At 33.9% G+C, this 6,147-nt stretch overlaps 1 protein-coding gene across 3 annotated transcripts in view; it reads right to left on the bottom strand.

Annotated features, from left to right (window-relative positions):
* The window catches only part of SUPT3H (SPT3 homolog, SAGA and STAGA complex component), a 415,169-nt gene that overhangs the window by 313,124 nt on the left and 95,898 nt on the right, over positions 1–6,147 (bottom strand). The gene's annotated exons all lie outside the window — the stretch shown is intronic.

Below are 6,147 nucleotides of genomic sequence, written 5' to 3' on the forward strand. Positions count from 1 at the left end.
ACAGGTTAACTGAAAAATCTCATGTTTACCCCAACTCAATACTAATTACTGGACATGCTAAATACATTAAGCATCACTGTCCATTAGTATCACATCTGAAGCTGCTAATACATTCCCTGAAGTTCAAACACATCTGGTTTCAATATATAGTCAATATATAAGTGGGAGCTGAGCTAAATGGGAGCAATACCCATTCCCTATTACATTTAGGTCTCAGAATGCTAATGTTTAGTATTCCTACAGCTGTTGTTCCCTAAAAGAATGAAGAATTCTGGTATAACTGACAATTTCATATGGGGATATACTGTCCGACTTGGTATATTTTAATGAGCATTTAATACGATCATCTTCTGAAAGTGGTGTGACAACATTTACAGTCCAACTGGTTAAATGTACTTAAAACATCTGCTAAATTATGCAAAATCTAGAATTAGTCTGATATGCATTAAAGTTACATAATAGAATGTTGATTTTTTTTTCAATCCTTTCATGTATGAGAACCTCAGGCTGTTTAAAAGTATGTCACATAAATATTAAGATGTGCTCAAAGCAATCAAAATTAATGTTATTAAAAGTTCAGCATATTTGGTTTCTGGAATTCAAAGTTTCAACTTAAAGATTTTTTCCCTCAGCAATTATGCCTGTAAAATGCAGAAATATGATTTTAAAAGCACGAATTTAGCCAAGAAATGCAATTGCATGTACCTGTTGTCAAATGTTGATTGACAGTGAAAAAGAAGCACTTTTACAGTATAAATGTGGTGCTTCAATTTTACAAATAGTAATTTAAGTCTGCAATGGCCATTACTAAATAAATGAAAAATCTATAAGTAGTAATGAAGCTGGCATGCAAATATAAGAAGTCAAGACATATATCGCCTAAAAATAAGCTTACAATAACTATTTTAAAGGCTGTGTGTGGTCTTACCCATATATTTTGGCAAGATGCACTTTCTCCAACCACAGCTAGATTCATCCAAAAGTAGTGGCACTGGAGAGTTTCTGTCTCACCTGTCAAAGTTGAAGAACGTTGTTCAGCAGACCACCATGAGTCCATGGATAGGATCCATAGCACTAAAGCAGCTGTTCTTGATAAGTGGTCTCTTACTAGAGAAGAAAATACTTCAAATATTCTTCCGTAAGAAAATCGCTCTTAAAACACATCCATTTTAAAACAATGAGATGCGGCCACTTTGCCAGGTCTAAAGTAAACCATGTGCAGTTTGCATGGCTGCAATGGTCTGCATGATTCAGGTACCACTAATTTCCCTTTCCTTTCTTGCTGTGTCATTTTTCTTTACTAAATGGATCTCTTCAAGTTACTTAGTAAACAACTTATACTCCAACTAACTCCCAAAGAACTCATATGCTCCTACCATTCAAGAAACCATTGTATTTAAATCATTAAAGTTTAACCAGTTGTTTATAGGCTTAAAAGATGTAGAGAGTTTTATAAAAGGATGTTACCTAATTTACTGAGTGCTTAATATGTGCACATCATAGAGTTTAATGCTTGGGAGAGCTGAATACAATAAATTCTGCATTTTTTAAAAAAAGATGCCTTTATGCACTGACTATCTAAAGAGAAGGAGTTTCAATTTAATGATAAGCAGGCAGGTGAGCCCAAGACAGAAACAATAAAGATGAAGAAAATAAAAATTACCACTGGAACGAAAATATCAGTAAACGGTACTAGGGTCCTCACTGTAAAACTGAACCTAAATTCGAAGGTCTGAAAACACCCACTAGTTATGTTCAGACTAACATAAGAACATGAAAACACAAAAATGCACTTCACTGCTTAACTACGACGATGCTCTGTAATTTCAAATACTGTTTAAAACCTAAAAAGGACAAAGGTTCAAAAAAAGATTACTTTTACTTTTCCCCAGAAATATTTAGTATACTAACTAGCACAGTTAGGATATTATTTTTCTTTGGTTTTGTCAGTAGCATGTTTGAAATAAATTTTATTAAGTGGTAGTGTATGTAACATTGCATCGTGGGTAGTAGTTTCCTGCTTTAGCCTAGCCACATCCTCAGCTGTTATACGAGACAAGTTTCCCATATTTTCTGCAAGTTGCCTTTTTTCCACTTTCAGAAAATGACAGCAGAGAAAAAGTAAAATGATTCTAATAAGTTCTAGGTAGCAGGATTTGCCACTTCTAATATGTGTTTTAAATGTAAGCCATTTCGTACCTTAAATACTGAAGAACAATAGAAATAATATTCATAAAGGAACAATGAAATATTGGAGTTAGGATCAACAAAAAGTACATGATATCGAGAGTATGTCTGATATGTTCAGGGAACGTGGAAGCATTCTCTGATGAACTGAAACCTGTGTACGGAGTTTCCAGTCATGACAAGAAAACAATATTCCAAGGAAAAGGATTAACCTTATTTATTATCATTAACTAGGCCAATAATTACTTAGAATAACTTTGTGCTTCATCTACAACAGAAACTTCTGCCACAGAACACAAGTACGTACGGAATTTTAAAATCCAAGTGTTCGAACACAGAAAAAGAATTTGATCCTTGTCTTCTGCTGAAGTTTAAATTTTGCCTTTATGTCACAATTTTTTTGAATTTAGCACCCAAATTCTAGGTAATTTCATAGCTAGTTAAGGATAAAAGCTAGAGACTGAGGGTGAGTATAAATAATCTTAAAAAGTGGGCTTTTCATTATGTGTTTGCTTTACTAAAATTCAAACTGGGGATCATTGGGGGAAGAATAGTAAAGATAAATTTCATTTTAAAATCCACAAAATGTATATTTCAATCCATATTTTGAACACTGGTGTGTTTGAGTGAACTAGTATGGAGGAATATTTTTCTGATTCTAATGATTTTCAATTAAAATCTAAACATAGACTTATCATAAGTTTTAACACTGGATATTAAAATGTCATATTACAGGTATAAGGCTCAAAGTTATACAGAAATACATATCAGCCTTTGCATTAACACTTCCCATACTATTACAGTATTCATATTGTACACCCTATGTTGAAATTAAAAGCAAAATAATTGAGAAAAAATGAATAAAGCACAACTACTATTTTCAGTCAAATAAGAATGACTTCTTTGCAGTTTATGAAATTACCAAGAATGATTTTTCCCCTCAGGTAAAATTGAGTAATACTGAAAAAGGAATAAAAGAACAGTAGTTGCAATTCTGAAAACATATCAAACAAAATAAAAGTTTGTGGCATTCCAATAGTCCCAAGTGAAATCACTGATAGAATTTGTTTCACAGAGATGCTTCACTGCGATGAGTCAAAAAGCAACGAATAAAGAAATGCATACCTGATCCTGTAATTTATACAGAATGCTACACCCCAAAAATCAAATTACTCCCTAATGTTTTGATTTTGAATAAATGAAGACAACTAATTTTCACACATTCGTAAATATTTTTGCTATTTCTTTTAAATTCAAAGCTATATTTCATTTCAGTAGAAACAAAGTCTATAATTTATACAGCAGCTTCTAAACCTGCTACTTTTTTAAGCGTACTAAAATATTCCCAAAGGAAAAGGGGTTTAGTGGGTTCCTTTCTTTAAAAAAAATAAAATTGAACTGTGGTTTTCAGTTCAGATTTTAAACATAATACTTCATGGATATAAATCTGTAATCAAGGGTTTTATGGGCACAGTGACTCTTTTCAGAACTCATATCTTTATCTCATTTACTGAAATATTTCTAATGAACCAAGTTGTCATCTAGTGAACCAGTGCTACTTAAAATATACTCGGCACAATAAATACCATTGACTGATTGAGCACAATGAAAGATTTTCTCTAAAACAAAGACGGAAAGTTTTGGTTTTTTTTAATTTTAGCAAAAACAAAGTTTACCATCATGAACACCACAAATGTTTAAACTTTGTCAGCCACATATTGGCCTCTTCCCACCTCCCTCCTACCCCTCTCCCCTCCGTTCCTCTCCCCATCACTCAAGAGTTCAAATCGACTGCATGTAGCATCAAAAGTATAAGTGATTTCAGAAACCAGTGATGGGGGGGGGGGGGGGGTCATCATATACCTTCAACTCTTCTTAACTTATTTAAGGAATGTGAATTGAGGGAAAAGAAATAAATGCTCCAGGACTGTACAGCAAAAATCAAGAAGGATGTTGTTTACTCAGGGCCAAGAAAATGCTCCCATTTTGAAGCATCCAATTAACATGGATAAGAGTTGATGATCAGCAATCATTTCATCTCTCTTTCCAAGGTATTTCACCGGTTCCTACTGAGTAGAAACATTGAATACACTCAACTCGAATGTAAGTATTAAAGGACGCATTCTAATACAAGAAAACAGTTTACTCACCATCACACAAAAAACAGTTCAAAGTGTATTCAATCGCCAGATTGTGCTGTAACTATGTGCAGAGGTATTTGCAGTTACAATTCCATAAATTCAGAGCCAAATATCTGCCAATACCTTCTTTGCAATAAAGGCTGGTTTGAAATCTAATTTACAGTATACGTTGATTATGTATTGAAACTCATCAGCTATTTAATGACCCTATTTTCTTTGAAAAAATAAGACACCTATCTTTAAAGCACAAAAGTTAAAAATGTGATTTGCTAGCTGTCTTATCCTTGCCATTAAAATGGAGTTCTGGGAATATGGGAATAACAATAACCAAAATCTTTCCAACATTTTCTCATTCTGTGTGTCTGGACCATCGTAGTTTCATAAACTAGTTCCATGAATTGGTTTCAATAAGCTTTACTTATTTAGATTGATTTACAGAAAGATCTCCCCGTAAAGAGCACATAAAAAAGTAATACAGTTTAGCTAGAGAACCCCCAACGTGCGTTCCCCATCATACCCCCAAATATGTTTTCTGCAGATCACCGTCTCCACACATCCTTTCAACCACTAGCTTCATGCCACTCTTTGTTAATCTCACACTAGGAATAAGACACATGCAAATCCAGAAAGGCACGAATGAATGGTTAAGAGGGAAAATTCTAGTATTCAGCATTACAGTTATTTGCTGAAATACCCCACCTCTCCAAATTGGTGAAAACAGGAAGCCCTATTCATAAATATAAAATTCATTGCCTATGATATATAATCATCCTAACAAGGAAATGAGTTCTACACATACATATCCAAAGGGGTAAAAAGGAGATAGCTTTCCAAAGATGTTTCCAATTTTGTTCTGAATCAGAGTTAGCAAATCGAGACAACTAATATAGTCTGTCTGTGCACATTATCCCTTACTACACACAGCATTTTGTAATTTATTTCAAAGCTTCTATTATAAACAAAAAATACAGCTTCTGTTAACCCACTCCATCCTGAGCCTGTTAAAACCTGTACTGTACAGTTAGAATATAAGTGTTTTTTTATGTTACATGCATACGAGGTTGAAGATTTATTATCAATGTATCTATTAAAGTTAATGGCAAAGTAATGTTATTTAAAAGATCCTTAAAGAATTGAGATTTATATATATGAAGGAAAAGTCTTTGTGATCATAAAGCAACCAATATAAGCCATCAAAATTCTAACCAATAAAATTCACTCGAGCTGTCCAATAAATCTTTTACATTTATATTATCTGCCAAGTAGTTATAACAAATGATGAGATTCAAATCATCATGAAAGACAGATGCATAACTTCATTTAATTTTCATTACAGGAATCTGCCAGCTAGTCTTGAAGATTGGCAAACGAGACAAGACATGATTTAATATTTGTAAAGGAATCCCCAGACTAACACTTCCATGACAGCCAATTACTGTACAAAACACAGCCCAGCAAGCCATCCGCTACCAGACCTTAGCAAAGGTAAAGTTTCCTACAATGAGTTACAGAGTCACAAGTCTAAGAAGACAAGAAGAAAAAGAGAAACAGAAGGAATCCAGCCACCCAGCAAATATGAAGCAGACCCCAGATCGTGATACAATCCAAAGATGTAAATTATTGTAAATCATCACTGTTGTTCAGAATTTCACACAGTCACTTGTGCCAATTTTGTTCACTTTTCCACAGACACAATAATGAGTTAGAGAGAGGAGGGGGGTGTGGGGGGAGGAGAGAGAGAGTTGTTGGTGGGAGAGCATAAGAGGGATGAACCTGAACTGCATAATACAAATAGAGTTCTGCTCTCCATATGCTTTAA

The sequence above is a fragment of the Tachyglossus aculeatus genome, chromosome 9, assembly GCF_015852505.1.
Source record: "Tachyglossus aculeatus isolate mTacAcu1 chromosome 9, mTacAcu1.pri, whole genome shotgun sequence".
Classification (NCBI taxonomy): Eukaryota; Metazoa; Chordata; class Mammalia; order Monotremata; family Tachyglossidae; genus Tachyglossus; species Tachyglossus aculeatus.